At 48.1% G+C, this 16703-nt stretch overlaps 1 protein-coding gene across 7 annotated transcripts in view; it reads left to right on the forward strand.

The window, feature by feature from the left end:
- The first annotated feature begins 2949 nt into the window (after nucleotides 1-2949).
- The window catches only part of KDM6B (lysine demethylase 6B), a 151592-nt gene continuing 137838 nt past the window's right edge, over nucleotides 2950-16703 (forward strand). For all 7 annotated transcript variants that reach the window (XM_030188427.1, XM_030188430.1, XM_030188426.1 and 4 more), the window contains exon 1: nucleotides 2950-3212. The gene's annotated coding sequence lies outside the window, so the exon portion shown is untranslated. The remainder of the gene's footprint in view (nucleotides 3213-16703) is intronic.

The following is a 16703-nucleotide window of genomic DNA, read 5'->3' on the forward strand; positions in this document are numbered from 1 at the left end:
CCTCTTCGAAAAGGCCTACCCCAACGACCCCACGTAACCCTCTTCACCTACCAACACAGCATGACTATGATCGAACAGGACAACAAGCAATCTTCATCCATTCCGACCCTCCACTTATTCCTGAATTTTAAAAAGTTTGGACAAATTCCTGGAGGAAAAGTCCATAGTCTGCTATTGAGACAGACACGGGGAAGCAACTGCTTGCCCTGGGATTTGTAGTATGGAATGTTGCTACTCTGAGATTCTGCATGGAATCTTGTCACGCTTTAGGATTCCAGAATCTTGCTATTCTTTGGGGTTCTACATGGAATGTTGCTACTCTTTGATTTTCTGCATGGAATCTTGTTGTTCTTTGGGGTTCTACAAGGAGTGTTGCTACTCTTTGAGACTCTGCATGGAATCTTGTCACTCTTTAGGATTCCAGAATCTTGCTATTCTTTGGGGTTCTACATGGAATGTTGCTACTCTTTGAGGTTCTGCATGGAATCTTGTCACTCTTTAGGATTCCAGAATCTTGCTATTCTTTGGGGTTCTACATTGAATGTTGCTACACTTTGAGTTTCTGGATGGAATCTTGCTGTTCTTTGGGGTTCTACATAGAATTTTGCCACAATTTGGGTTTTTGCCAGGTACTTGTGACCTGGCTTGGCCACTGTTTGGAAAACAGGATACTGGGCCAGATGGATCATTGGTCTGATCCAGTATGGCTACTCTTAAGTTATGTTTTTAGTGTGCTGGTGTGTATACGTACGAGGGTTGTGTCTAGAGTACAAGAAAAGGATGTGTTATCATATAGTGAGTCTGCAGGCTGTTAGCATATATCAGGGGCGGACTGATAGTGGTCTGGGTCCCCGGGCAATGAGGACCATTGGGCTCTCCCAGGTCCTGTTGCCTCCCTCTCCCCTTGCCACTGACCCTTTCCTTTAGTCCTGCACTAAATCAGCCGTCTGCTGCTGACACTGCTGATACCAGAACTTCCCTCTGCTGCTGGCCACGCTTGTGGAAGAAAGAAGTGAAGTCAGAAGGGGGGGCGCAGCAGAGGGAAGTTCCGTCATCGGCAGCAGATGGCTGATTTAGCTGCTGGCACCTCCGCCTACAAAGGGGGGAGGCAGGTTTGGGGACAGGAGCGCAGGAGGGGGAGAGGATACGGGGGTGTCCCAGTCCCGGAGAGAGAAAGACGTCAAACATCGGGCACTTGGGAGAGAAGCTCTGGGTCCCCCCCCCCCCCCCCCCCCCCCCCCCCCCAGCCCTGGGCCTTCGGGCACTGCCCGGTTGCCCATATGCTCAGTTCGCCCCTGCTATGTACGTATGTATGGGTAAAGCTGTAGTGAAGTGCATATTTTGCTATTCTGCAGAGTAAGAACACCGAATACGAATAATTGGCATTGAACTCGAACATAACGAAAAGAAGCAATGTGAAATCTGAGGTCAAGTGTTGATTTCAGTAGGATTTAGCACAGTAGAGCCCTAGATTATTTGTAGTTGAATTGAAATCATTATTTGGCCAAATACAAATAATGTATTTGGGGCCAAATCGAATATGAATATTCAGAACAATCCTAATGCGTATCAAATCCTGCTGTGGCTCCTGGTGACCTTGGGAAGTCACTTCACCCTCCATTACCTCAGGTACAGACTTAAACCGTGAGCCCTGTAGAGAGTGGGAAATATCTACCTTACCTCAATGCAATTCACTCTGAGCTATGTTCTCCTAGTGTGTGTGTGTGTGTGCTTTCAACAGAGGAGGAATTGTCATTCTGTGGTGTGGATGTGTGTATAGGAGGATGGGGCAGCTGGTGTGCCACTGTGCATGCATTAAATCTGAGTATGGAGGGGGGGGGGTACGTGTGCAAGGAGGGACTGTTTGTGTACTGGTGTTTGCTATGTATGCAGGGGGTGTGTGTCTGTAGCAGAAGAGCGCTCCTAGTGTACAAGTATATGGATGTTGCGTGCAGGGGCGTAGCCATGGGGGGGGGCCATGGGGCCCCAACCCCTGTCAGCCGAAGCCTTCTTCAGCGCCAGTCTCCGGTGCAGCCGCTTTTGCTGCCCTGCTCGTCTTTCTTCTTGCTCCTCCTGTGCACGTAAAGGAGCATCGGTGTGCACAAGAGAAAGAAGAGCAGGGGCAGGCAGCGAACGCAGCTGCGCCGGAGACCGGCGCTGAAGAAGGCTTCGGCTGGCGGGGGTTGGGGCCCCCCGCCAGCAAAGGGATTTGTTTTTGTGGGGGAAGCGGCAAGGAGGGGAGGCGAGGCAGCACTCAAAATGTGCCCCCAACCTTGGGCTCGGGCCCCCTCCCACCGTGAGGTCTGGCTACGTCCCTAAGTGTGCGCACACGTATGCAAGCAGGGGAATGCTCCTGATGTATGTATACAGTATATATGTGTTGCATGTGTGTGTGCGCGTGAGCGCACAGGAGAGTACGCCTTAACCAGGAGAGTGCATTTATATATATATATAGTGTATGTGTGTAGTGAGTGTGCTTGCTAGGGGGGGGGGAGAGTTTGTTCATCTGTGTGCATGTGTATAGGAGGATGTGGCTGCAGCAGGCAGTTCTGAGTGAGTGTGTGTGTGCAATGAATGTGAGTATTGTGTGTGTGGGGGGGGGGCTGTTTGTATACCGGTGTTCAGTGTGCATGCAGGGGGTGTGTCTGTAGCAGGAGAGGAGGGGCTTTTAGTTTCCTGGTGTGTAGCGTGTGAGGAGGGAGCCTGCTAGTGCTGGGCGTGCATGTGCGCGCCTGCAGAAAGAGCGTGCAGTTAGTGCAAGGGGGGGGGGGGCGGTGTGTAGTGTGGTGGCAGGGGGTGTGCCTGCCTCGGGAGGGGAGGGGCTGTTATTGAACCGAAGCCTGGCTCGCTGGAGCTGTCAGGAGGAGGGTAAGGACCGAGGAGGAGGCGGGGGAAGGAGGGAGAGAGGAGTGTGTTTGTGATGGAAAATCAAACTGCGCAGTTTGAAAAGGAGAGAGAGCCAGAGCGTCCCAGCAGCACCTCCGCCTCAGCCCCAGATGGGGTGCTTTCCCCTGCACCGAGTGGGGGTGGGCTAGGCACTTGGGGTACCGTATGCAGGGATGGAGAGAGCTGACGATGGCCAGGAAATTTCGCTTTTATTTATTGCTCATCTGCAAAAGGACACCACCTTCCAGGTGCAGGAAGCAAGAGGAAACGGAGGGGGAGTCATGGCACCCCCCCTCCCACGCTGGATGAGACACCTCCAGGATGAGGTAAGACAGGAGATTCCCTCCCCCCCTTGCAGCCAAAATAGTGAATAATGTCATAAGTTATTGAAGGGAAGGGGGAAGGGACAGGTGAGGAGGGGGGTTGCATTTATTGCAAGGCTGCTTTGCATCTGCAGTTGAGTTTCTTGCTGGCTGTATCCTCTTTGGGGTCCTGAAGGGAGGGGGCGATGGGCTGCACATAAGGGGTAACGTTGAGGAATGTTGAGGGGGTGTGATAAATTTTGAAACAGATCAGATGCAAAACAAGAAACCCACGCTAGGAGCCCTGGATAGAGATTAATTAGGTGCAATAGCTAGTAAGGACCCTCCCCCACCCCCCGTTCATTTATTTTTCTGGGGTAGGGGAGAGGCCTCTGACATTGCATTAAAATAATTTTCGGAATTTGCATTCTTCTTTCACTCTCTGCAAGTTTGTTGTTTTTGTTTTTCTCTGTCGAACCTGATTGGGCTCCAGTAGCAACCAAAATACTATACTTCTAAGAAAATAAAGTCCGAAATGGGGGATGTTGTGAAGGTTTGCACTTTGTAGGACCCCCCACCCCTACCGTTTCAGCACCCTGGTATATGAGGTTCCAAGTGGTTGCTGCGCTTCCTTTAAAAACAGCAGCACATGGGAGCAGGAACCCAGGGCCCTTCCGTTCCACAAGCTGTGGCGCAATTTTGTAATGTAAAAATGGTCAGGGCACTGCTCTAAATACATGTGACGGGTTTTGCAGTGAGGAAAAAAAGGGAGGGAGGGAGGGAGGGGGGGTTGTGTTCTTTTAAGTCCAGGAAGAGGAGGGTTTGAAATCGAGAGAAAAGTTCTCTCTCTGTGCATCAGGGGAAGAGATGGGCCGGACGGTGGCCAGAGCCAAGACCTGCCCACCTGAGTCACACCTGAGGCCAGGGGGAGATGGATGTACAGAGTCAGATTATTGCAGTAAAACAGTAGATTTTAAAAAGAAACAAGAAATCTGAGATGTGAGTGAATGTCAAGTGAAAAGATGTAGGAGCAACCCCCCACCCACCCACTTTGCAGGAAAGGGCTTTAGGTGTTAGTAGTTGTGACACTGCTTGTCACTAGAGGGAGGAAGGTAGGTTTTAGAATTGAAGGGATTGGGTAGGGGCAATGGGTGTGTTTTGTGCTGCAGGATGTTGGGGGGGGGGGGGGTGAGGGCAGGAGAGGAGCAGAAGGATAATATTTGCTACTTAGTGGAGGGAAGAGGCTAGTTGGAGTACTTTTGAAGTTTTGGGGACTTCAGAGGAGGCTTTTCTCCAGCCCTGTGGTGCTGGGGTTCAGAGGACCTTGCTGCTGGTTCTTTCTGCTGCTGGCAGGGAGAGGTGCCAGAGCTGAGATTCGCGTTCACAGCCCTGGGGCGCTTTCTCCAAGTTCTGGGGATACTTCCAAGGAAAGCTGTAGAAATTTGTGTCACTTTTGTCTGTAGAGCTGAAGTCCCCAAACTGGGGGTCACACAACCCTGGTGGGTACTCCATAGAAGGACATTGTCTTGAATGCTGCTGTAGAGGATTCCTGGCCTGCAGGGTTGCAACGTAAATAGTAAAAACATCTCATTGTGATGTGAGAACTATATTGAAAAGTTTTTTTGATTCTTTTGGTTTCATTTTGGGAGGCTGCGTCAGGACACCAGGGATGCGAGTTTCACAGCCTGGCTCTGCCACTGACCCTTTCTGGTCCGCTTGGACACTTGGCGAAGGCATGGTTTTCCCAGTTGTAATGAATGAAGTCTCGCTCCCCGTTCTCTGAAGCAGCTGGAGCCTGTGTTTCAGAGGTGGCTGTTTCTAGCAGAGATAGTCACTGTCAGTCTGGTTTTCAGGGTATCCTGCTAAATGTGACCATCTCTGGGAAAAAGTTGACTAACCTATCCAAAATGTTCAGAATGGCCCAGTTTTTCATGTCATGGCTCCATAAATAGTCTGCAAAAGTTCCACGTTTGAACTTCTGTAACTTTTTTTTTTACTTTTTCACATAAATGGAGGGGGTTTTATTACAGATTGTTTGCTCTTACAGAATTCATTAAAACCAATTTTTGTTGTTGTTTCTGGAGACTTCAGTAACCTTTTCGCAGAGATGGTCACAAATATGCATGACAGAGATTTGCATGCGATGGAGGTAGTAGGTATGCAAATCGCTCATGCATATTCAGTACTTTTAACCCTTAATCATAGAGTGACAAGCTCTATCCTGTTATACACTATTAAATGAATGAATGAGTGTTTGGATGCATGGAAATTTGGATTTGCTTTGTGAACTGTATTGCATAATTAAGAATAAATTTGTTAAGTAGATTTTTGCAAATTGATGAATAAATCATTGAGCTGTTATTAGGAGGTTGGGATGCATATTCAGTAGGGATATCCTGCAAGCTGGCTATTGAATGAAGACCCAGCCGCTAGAGACTGCTCTAGAGCAGGGAACAGGATCTCAATTTGATGTGGGTCCCCGGCCATGGGCCAGCAGTTCAAAACTCCATCTTTTGTAACATGCTTTTAGAGTCCTGTTGGTGCTTGAGGTTTTGGGTACTACTGGGTCACATGAAACTTCCCCCATCTGAAGGACCGTTGTCTTCTCCCAGGCGTAAATAGAAGCCAGAGACTTAAAATGCTCCCTGGATTCAGCAGAGGGATGCGAGGACGAGATTTGTGAGTTAGGCCTGATCATGCTGGTGCCCTTCACTGAGACCATCCAGAGGTGTCCCCTTTAGAAGATGACAGCCTCTGGGCTGCAGGCCATGCGAGCTGCTTCCTCATAACCCAAAGTGCGTGGCTTCCAAATGAGAGAGATGACGATGTCATTCGAAGCAGGCTTTGCCCAAGGTCACACACCGAGCTAGTGACAGAGCTGGGGATTAAACCGAGGCCTGATGAGAGAGTGACTCATTCGAGGTCAGGCAAAGAATCGGTGACAGAGCTAGGAATGAGTATTTGGGTAAAGTGCGGTCACATCTGCATTCTTCTGCTCACCTCTAGGAATTCCCCTAGCCCTAGTCCATGAACCGTTGATAAAAGATTGGATTGCAAACTTGGAATATGGCAGGTGGTATTTCCCCTCACCCTTCCAGGAAGAAGTGTCACCTTCTGATGACATCAGAGTCCATTTCTCTTTAAGAACCCCCGCTGCATAAAGGGAAGTGATGAGACCACCATGTGTGCTGGTTACCCCTCTTGTGGCAGCTTGGGGTTGGGATGGGGATATACCAGGAATCTTCAATATTCCCAGTTAGCTGTGTGCCTTGAGTGCTGATGAGAACGGCACTGCCTGCCCACCTGACCACTCGCTGCTTTCAAGATTGGCAAAGGCTTGTTGTTGAGATTCCTTTTAATGGGAGACTGGGGGGGGGGGGGGCAGCGGTGCGTCAGGATTCTGAAGCACTAACCCAAACTAGTGTGTGAAAGAACTTCATGCTGCTGCTGCCTGTGTTCTGAGGTGGGGCAGTGTTTTGTGTGTGAAGCTTGCGTTTTTATTCCTGCCTGTGTCGTGTATGTGGTGCTGCCACCATTACCTGTGTTTTGTGTTTGATGCTTGTGCTTCTATTCCTGCCTGTGTTCTGAGGTGGGGCAGTGTTTTGTGCATGGTGCTTGCACTGCTGCTGCCTGTGATCTGTGGTGGAGTAGCGTCTTGTGGGTGACACTTGCGCTGCTGCTTCGTTTTGTTGTAGAACAGTGTCTTGTGTGTGTGAACCTTGTGCTGCTGCTGCCTGTGCTGTTAACTGTTCTGTGGTGGGACAGAGTGCCTGTTTGTTGGGACAGGCCTTTTGTAAAGGTTGGGCAAAAAGAGTGACGGTCCCCACTACTTTGTTGTGGGAAGGGGGTGGGTTTGACTTTAAGTCAGTTTGCTAGTATTTAAGGTGAAATCCCAGCAGCAAGTAATAGTGTGACTCCAAAAGGGAAGGGGGCCAGAAAAGCAGCCCCTGACCTGTTCTGCTGGTGACTGTGCTACCCCTGTTCTTCGCTGGGGAAGGGTGTGTGTGCTGGTGTATTAAGCTTGCATTATTGCTGTTCTGCTGAACTCAGTCAGTATTGACAAGGCCGACTTTTTGTTTGAAAAATGAACCCCCCCTCACATCGGCACTGGAAGTTACAGTTTTCCTTATTCTCACCCTAGTTACAGTTTCTAGCACAGCAGCCCTCTTTCTCCCCTGCTAGCATCCCCCTGACCCTTTCTCTCTTCTGGCCTGCCTGAGGTAGAAAAGTGGGGGGAGAGGGGGGACACTGATGTGGCTGCTTTCCCTCCTGCACTGTACAGAGAGAGACATGCCCCAAACATGAGTTCAAGCACTGAGGCAGCGTGTGTGAGGGAAGCTTGCCCTGCGGCTGCCTGTGCTGTACCTGTTAGGGATGTGTTTTTCTTCAGTTCTCTAAGAGTAAATTAAGGAACAACAAAACTGAAAACAAACATTTGTCCACAGCACACCCTTAGTATTTTGTTTTTTTTTTAGTACCCCGCACTTTTTCCCACTCCGTACTCGTTGTGAGTGTGATGTGACCTGTGTTGTGTTTGCTGTGTGTGTGAGGGAAGCTTGCTTTGTTTCTGCCTCTGCTGCGCTTGCTCTGTGCCTGGGCTGTGTTTAATGATTACATAGGAATCTAGAATATAGTCAGATATGATGAGTGTAAGTTCCCTCTGGTCTCTACACATTAATGTCCTGTTTCAGTATCACAGACCCCATTTCTCCCCATCTCCTTTGCACTTAGAGATCCTCTGGTCCTGTCCCAGGCTTCTCAAAATTCTTTCCGGTCTCCCCTGTCAGGCTGTTTCGTATATCCACCGCCCTTTCCATCTTTGGCTATTTTATGTTTAATAATTTTTTATTGCTGATTCTGCATATAAGACATAACCACAAGATTCCAAATATAACCCTTAAACCTCATAACATGTTTACAACCATACAACTTCCAACTCAGTCATCAAAGAGTTTGTTTTATACTTTTTGCCCACCCCCTCTCCCATGCCTATAGTCTAATCTTATCCCATTTGAACTAATCTGCTATTACCGCATTCCTTTGTCTATTTTAAATACACACACACACACCAATTGGAAAAAAAGGAACTTGCCTGTGTTATCTCTTAACATGAGTTACTCTGCCCATATTAAAGTCAAGTTTTCAGTAAACGTACAGAAATGTATTCAGTAACAATTCACGTTACCACGTGCTGCTGTCACATCCCTTGGAAAATACAGGATCAAAAAATTGGAACAAAGCGTAAGTTTTCCAGTGTAGATTTAGCAAAACCTTATGTGACCTTTTTCGATTAGTAACAATCATGGATCTACTCCTGCAAATTAAATGATAAGGGTTCATTTCAGTCACAGAATTGGTTTGAAATGTTGAACAAGCACAAAGATATCTTATTGTAGTGTAGATAAAGGTTATGAAGGAAGGTTAAAGAGAGCCTGGAAAAGAGATGGCTGAGGGGAGATACGACTGAGGTCTACAAAATCCTGAGTGGTGTAGAACGTGTAAAACTGAAGTACAAAGACTAGGGGACAGTCAGTGAAGTTACATGGAAACACTTTCAAAACAAATAGAAGGAAATATTTTTGTTTTCACTCAACAATCAGTTAAACTCTAGAACTCTTTGCCGGAGGATGTGGTAAGGTTTGGACAAGTTCCTGGAGGAAAAGTCCATAGTCTGCTATTGAGATAGACGTGGGAAAACCACTGTTTACCCTGGGATTGGTAACATGGAATGTCACTACTCTTTGGGGTTCCAGAATGTTGCTGCTGTTTTGGGATTGGTAACATGGAATGTCACTCCTCTTTGGGGTTCTGGAATGTCGCTACTCTGGGGTTCCAGAATGTTGCTGCTGTTTGACATTCTGCATGGAATCTTGCTATTATTATGGAATCTTGTTCCTGTTTGAGGTTCTGGAATCTTGCTACTCTTGAGATCCTGCCAGGTACTTGTGACCTGGATTGACCACTGTGGGAAGCAGGACACAGGGCTGGATGGATCATTGGTCTGATAAAGTTCCAGTCACTACCCTCTGATCCGTTGTACCACTTTCATCATTCTTTTTCAGAAGCTTAAGTCCCTCAGGGGGGAATTCTGGAAATGGCACTCAAAATTCAGCACGGACGCTAAGTGTGATTGGCGTTCCCGCCCTTTTTAGAATAGCTCATAGCGCCAGTTCTCACATCAAACTTTAGGCACTAGACTTACACCTGATGAAACCTGCTGTGAATGCTGGCACACTGACGCTTTATTCTTTAACTACATGCGTGACTTTTTGGAACGCCCCTGACATTCCCCCTTTTGAGTTATGCGCTAGTAGAGTTGGGCGCCCTTCCTTATAGAATAGCGCACATCCAGATGCGCATTCAGATTTTAAGGAGTGCCAGTCAACTTCAGTAGTTGGATGTTAGCGCTCAATTATTGATGCTTAAGGGGCTTGTTAATTAATTTGTGGGCGCCATCTTGGGCTTGGGCACATATTTGGGCATGCAGATCTGTCAGCTTATTTAGAATCCAGGGGCCAATGTTCAGTTCTTCGGTGGAAATTCTGCAGTAAACCCTTTTGCACTGTAAAGTGTGGCTTGACATTGATCACCCAAATTTGCTTAAATTACACTGCTAAACAGCAAAGGTAGATGTCAAAATCTAGGGGATCCTTTTTTTGAGAAGTCAGAACAAACTTTGAGGGGGGGGGGGGTCAATCAGGAGCTCAGCACTTTGAGACCACGGGAAGAGGAGAGATCCACTGAACAAACTGGAGAGAAGGAAATCTTAAGTGTCGGGAGGGTCCACAGGGCTGTTCTTTCAGAACTGATAGTGGGAGGGAGAGATGAGTGCTGGAGCTGCCGAGGGGTCGATTAGTAGGGGAAGGAGAATGACCAGGATTCTCGAGTGAATTTCACAGGGTGATAACTGTTAAAAAAAAAAAAAAAATTATGATCATATTTGCATTTGCAGCTGCCATGCGATATCGCTCCTGTTGGTACGTCACTGTGGTTGTCAGCAGTTTGCACTGCTGCTGCTTGTTCTGTACTGAGCTTTTGTGGGTTACTCAGGGAGGGGGAGGGAGTTTGCGTGGCTGCTGCTTCGAGTACTGGTTCTGTGGTGGGTCAGTGTGTGTTTGTGCATGGCAAAATGCAGTGCTGCTTCTGCTGTACTAGACCTGAGATGTGGGGAGGGGGAGGGTTTGTACGGGTGCCACCGGTGCTGGACCAGTCTTGTGGTGTAGCCGTATTGGTGAGGCGGGCGCTTGCATCGTTGATACCCAGCAGCTGTTCCTGATTGCACTGTTCATGTGTAGAATAAGCTTGGGAGTGAGTGGTTTAATGCAATAGACTGAGAACCCTGGGGAACTGGGTTCAATTCCCACTGCAGCTCCTTGTGACTCTGGACAAGTCATTTAACCCTTCATTGTCCCAGGTACAATACTTAGTGAGCCCACTAGGAACAGAGAAATGACTTACATATAATAATTGTAAACCTCTTTTGATTATACTACAAATGTATTAAATTATGTCCAATACAAAAGGTATCATTTTATTTTATTTTGCATGTTTTATTTTGTTTTATTTCTATTGATTATACCACAGAAAGGCGGTAAATCAAATCCCCTTACCCCCATACCATTTGTAGTAACTGGACATGTTAGTTTCTAGTGTAATACCTCTTTTGTACACTAGGTGGGCAGCTTGCTCCACAGATCATAGAGTCCCTTGTTCGTTGCACATGCGCTCAGTTTATTCTCTGGTTTCCTGTTGGCATGTGGCTGCTGTGAACTGGGAAGGTTCCTGTGAGGGACCTTCTGTGCTTTTTGCTCTGCAGCTCCACAGCCCTGCTAGTGACACAGTGCAGTTAGTAGCTATCAGGGCTCTGAGGTCAGTCCAGCCTTGTAGTTTCCGCTTGCCAGTTTACAGAATGCAGAACTTCATCAACTTGTGTGCAGTGGGATTAAACCAGTACTGGATCAGCATTTTTAGTGACCTGGGTGAGGGGCAGTTTTGTCAGCTGAGAATACATTTATTCAAGAGTGACTTTTGCTTTCACTCATTCCTTTAAAGATAGGGTGGCAGTCCCGGCCCTTTAGGGATTGTCTTGCTAGTAGGATTTCCATGGTGAAGATTCAGGAAAACAGTTTCCATATGGCTGATGCAGGAGCCCAGGATATGCTACGCTTTAAATTCAAACTGAAGTGAAGCAAGGATTGTGTCATATGCCAGCTTTTTGTCAGGACCATACTTGCCCCTGTCAAGGACTGATTACAGTGGGGTCCCCCCCTTAGGGATGTCATTTCCAGAGCTGCCAAAGTATCCAGTTCCAAGAGGGAAATTTAAGGCCAGTACTGGATTTCTGCCAGCCTCATCCTGATGCATTATGGAACCTGCATCACTGATTTCACTGAGTAGAATCAGGGACTACAAATCCCATACTGCTTCGGGATATGTTTAAAACCAGGACTGATCATAAAGGCTCCCTCTTAGAAAGGGGTTACTTGGCGGATCAGGCGTTCTCAGCCCAGGCCTTAGGGCATACCCAGTCAGTTAGGTTTTCAGGATATCCACAGTGAATATGCATGAGAGAAATGTGCATGCATTGCCTTCACTACATGGTAATTATCTCTTATGCATATTCATTGTGGATATCCTGAAAACCTGGCTGGGTGTGTCCTGAGGACTGAGTTGTGAAACATTGCTCCTGATCAACCCTGACAATCCTGATTTTCCCCAGCATGCAGGGAAATGACTTGTTTCATCCAGAAAAAAAAGGACATTTCACTTAAGAGTGTGGCAAATCCAGGTCCAGGGTGAGCTGGAAATCCTGTTCCCTACCGCAGCTCTTCCACTGCATTAATAATTTGTGCGGTTCGTTACCCCGGCAGATTGTACATTGCAGGGAGGATTTTCGGGACACTCTCTTCTGACCTTGGAAAAGGACCACTACTACTACTATTAGCATTTATATAGCGCTACCAGACGCACGCAGTGCTGCACAATTGACATAGAGAGACAGTCCCTGCTCAGAGAGCTTACAGTTTAGGTAAACAGCAGCTGGAAGGTCTAGAAATGGAGATAAGAGGTTTAGTGCTCCTTTAAATCTCTGACTTTATTAAATCTTGATGTATTGTTGATTATGGCAGCTTGACAGTGCTGTTCACTGTGATTCATGTACCACAGTGACCCTGACCCTAAGAGCTGACATCCCAGCAGAGAGTAATAGTGGGGCTCCAGGATGTGAGAGCTGGGTACTACATGTTTTCATTGAAGCTCTCCCGATGACTCTTGAGAGAGAGAGACAGACTAACCCTGCCTGTGCCCATCTGTCACAGACCTTCTAAGGAGAGGAGGGCTGCCTCCCTCTGTTCTATTCTGATTCACCTTGGGCCCACCTGTTCTGCTCCTGGGTGAAGGCTGGGCAGGATGCCATCTGGTGTCTGGTGTTGGAGAAGGGGAAGAGCTCATTTGTCAGGGCAGCTTGTGACAGCTGCTGCAAAGTAACCACAGGTACAGCTTTTCACAGGCTGGGAGGGGGGTTAACCATAGGAAAAACTCAACCGTCCTCTCCTGACCCCCCTCAACGTTTCTGAGATTGATTACCTGTATGTGACCTTGAGCTGAGTACCTGTGTCTCATTTCTAATCTCCCCCCCTCCGTCTGCTGGTGACTCAGTGTGGGGGAGCATCTCTCTCTCTCTCTCTCTCCCCCCCCCCCCTCCTCCTCCTCCTCCGGTACCTGAGCTGCCTCCTGTCTCCTTCCACCTCTCTGTCCTTAATTTCCGAAGTCCTTGGGGACTACAAAAGTTTGGGTTTCCAGGCTATCTTTAATAAATATTCATGGTATAGATTGATACATTGGAGATGGTATGTAGAGAATAACGCAGGGAGGGGGCAGAGACAGACCCCACGGGGATGGGGCGGGGATGGGAACAGAGCCCTGTGAGGATGGGGACAAACTTTGTCTCTGTGTCATTTTCTACTTTGAAGCCTGTTAATGAACTGGACTGTTTATGTTTTATGTTTTTATTGTTGTTTTCGATTTGTGATTTATAAACGGTTGCACAGCATATTCCTTTTTATACTTTAATAAAAAGGTTTAAATATAAAATCATAAGTGTTTGAGGCTTCTGCAGATGAGGACAGAACCTACGGGGCGGGGATAGAGACAGGGCCCATGGGGACGGGACGAGAATGGAGGCAAAACCTGTGAGGACGGAGACAGAACCCACGGGGATGGGACGGGGACAAACTTTGTCCGTGTCATTCTCTAATGGTATGTAGGCAAATCTGCTTCATGCATATTCATTAGGGGACATCCTGAAAATCTAACCTGTTTGCAGCCCATGAAGCCCATCAATAAATCTCATTGCCTTAAGCTTTTCACCCTCCTGTTCTCCTCTCATTCTTAAGGTCTTGACTCTCTGTCCCTTAACTACGTCTGTCATCCTTCCTTCTCTCCTTTCTCCATCCATGATTCCTTAACCTACTTCACCTACGGATCCTTAACCTCTTTAGTCTCTTCCCCTGGTTCTCTTTTTCGCACAGCCCCTCCTCCTGGTCTTCTTTCTCCCCTAGTCCCTCCCCCAGGTCCTCTTTTGCTCCCCCCCAGTCCTCTTTCTTCTTTAACCCCCTCCCTCCAGGCCTCTCTCTCCACCTGCTGCTCCTGAGCTTTCTCTGGGTTCTTCTTCCATCTGCTTTTTATTTATGTCTTCAGTCTCAGGGCTGGACAGTTCTTGATGAGGAATAGGATATACCATAAATTAAACCAAAGGAATGTCGGGAAAACATAAACCCCGCCCCCTGTTCTGGAGCCACAGCAGCATCATAGCGGCACGATTTGTCCCTCGCTCCACTGAGGTCTCAAACCAGGCAGCATGAGATGCGGCGATTTGTGAGAGTCCAGCTTTCTGCCTCCTCCGTGCTGTGGATAGACCTGTTAGTAGCATGTTCTGCTTGTCAAGCAGCTGATTCATCCCTGCACATGTGGCATCACCTCTGCTGTGATGGCAATTCTCTTCCTGGACCTCCTGCTACTGTCCCTGCTCCCAAGAGCTGATGGTCAGTTTGAGACCAGCAGCAGGGCCACCGAGAGACTGAGCCAGGCCCGGGGCAGGGCTACGTCCCCCACCCCACCACGATCGTCGCCGCTGCGGCCCCCCACCACGATCGTCACCACTGCCGCAACTGTAATTACCTTGGCTGGCGTCGAGGCCCTGCCAGCAAAAGATGTGTTTCTCCAGCCTGCCCCTGCGGCTGCTTTTTCTCTCGGCGCATGCTTGGTTTCAAAACCGAGCATGCGCTCGGAGGAAAAGCAGCCGCTTGGCATTGACAAGCAGTGGGCAGCGTGAAGATCAGCGCTGGAGGAACACCTGCATTGTCTGCTGTTCCGGGTCCTACCCAACCTCCAGGGGGGGGGCCCCGGAGCTGGAGTTTTTTTCTCTCCTCCTGTCGGGACGCGATCACCCGGGTCCTGTCATGAGCAGAAGAGAAAGATTCCCCGACGCTGGGCCCCCCTGGAGGCCCTGGTCTGGGGAACTTTGCCCCCCTTTCGCCCCCTCTAGGCAGCCCTGACCAGCAGAGCTTAAATGTTTGAACGTTATTTCATGATGGGCAGATGGGGCCAGAGGATCTCTCTGCCCTTCCTCTCGCCCATCCCCTCCTGTCCTGATGTTATGCCTCACTGTAGTTTTCTGACTGGAGCAATGGTTAGGTTTAGGGGATGAGTTTGGGACGGCAGTGTGTTGCCCCTGCTATGAAGATTTGCTTTCCTCAACTCTTGCATGAAGTTGCATCATTTTGTTGTGAATGGCACCACCTGCTCCCCCTCCCCCCCCCCCCCCCCCCCAAACTCCTTCCTTTTAGGCGCTGGGGCTCCTGCCTTCCTTGACTGTTGTGGCAAGGGGGCAGATGGAAGCCCATAGGGATTTGGGAGGACATCAACTGTAAGGAACTCGGAGAACTCTGCATCTGCCAGCAAAGAGGCGTTAAGGCTTAGAGAGAAGCTGGTGGCTTTTACAGGTCCTGTTTCACCCAAGTCTTTCAGCAGAATCCGCAGCAGCATTAGCCCTCTTAACTGCTCTCACTCTCTCCGTGCCATGTGTCTGCAGAACTGATCATCCTGCTGTCTGTGTGTGCTCAACCATGGCCCCCCCCCCCCCCCACCCCCTTGTATGCTGGAACCTGCACTTTTCAGAAACCTGATCTCTGCACCCAGTTCCCAAGACAGACAGCTTGAGACTCAATGTGAGTGTGAGATGCCAGCAAACAGCATGCTAGGGAATTATGAGGAAAATAATTGAGAATATAACAGAATATTATAATGCCTTTGTATCAGTCCATGGTGTGACTGGGCTTCAGATATTGTGTGCATTTCTGATGCATCTCAAAAAAGGTATAGCGAAATTAGAAAAGGTAAAGATGAGAGCAATGAAAATGATAACCTGGATGGGGATGCCTTCCCTGTGAGGAAAGGCTAAAGCGGCTAGGGCTCCTCAGCTTGGAGAAGAGATGGCTGAGGGGAGATAGGATAGCGGTCTATAAAATACTCAGTGGAGTGGAACAGGTAGACGTGAATCTCTTTTTTACTCTTTCCACAAGTACATGGACAATGGGGCACGCAATGAAGCTACTGAGTAGTACGTTTAAATCAAATTGGAGAAAATATGTCTTCACTCAACGTGCAATTAAACTCAAATTCATTGCCAGAGAATGTGGTAAAAGTGTTTTACCATTCTGGGATCTCGCCAGGTACTTGTGGCCTGGGTTTGCCACTGTTGGAAACAGGATGCTGGGCTTGATGGACCTTTGATCTGTCCCAGAATTTATTTATTAGTATGGCAACACTTATGTAATTGTGCCCTGTATTACTGGAGGAAAAAGGTGTGCGCAAGAGAAAGTTCCTTTACACATCCACACCCAGTTAAACCCACATTATGGAGACATAGTGCCACCGCAGTCCAGGGCCACTTGGCCACTCCTCCACAAGATGCACCAAGTATCCCAAAAAGTGAAATTTGCCACCGCAATGAGCAAGATAAAAAAAAAAACCTCACTGATTGGCTTTTAGTCTCATAGAAAGGGCAGAGGGAATTTGAGGGATAAATGTGGCATAGGAAGGGGCTGCTGGCTACATTTATTGATAAGTAATACCTACATGTTACTCCTGTCATGCCCCATTTATCCCCAGACCCCCAACAGATATAAAACAAGGCAGCAAGAGCGCTATAGATATACGAAAAAGAAATAAAAAAAATGAAAGCCTCGCGTCAGACCCTGCATGCACAGCAATACTGAAATATATCAATAAATTCAGAGTAAAAAAATGTTTTCTGAGCATTTTATTTTTCACATTCACTTTGGTCCCAGGGTCTCTTTTCAACTCATGATCTCTCCCACCATTGCTCTCATGACCCCCCCTCCACCTTTGATCTCTCCCTCCATCTCTCTTGTGACCCCTCCCCCACCCTACACATCCCACATGGTAGTCTCTCATGGTCCCCCAACGTCATGTCCCACCCAGTAGTCTCCCATG

Source organism: Microcaecilia unicolor, chromosome 14 (assembly GCF_901765095.1).
Source record: "Microcaecilia unicolor chromosome 14, aMicUni1.1, whole genome shotgun sequence".
Classification (NCBI taxonomy): domain Eukaryota; kingdom Metazoa; phylum Chordata; class Amphibia; order Gymnophiona; family Siphonopidae; genus Microcaecilia; species Microcaecilia unicolor.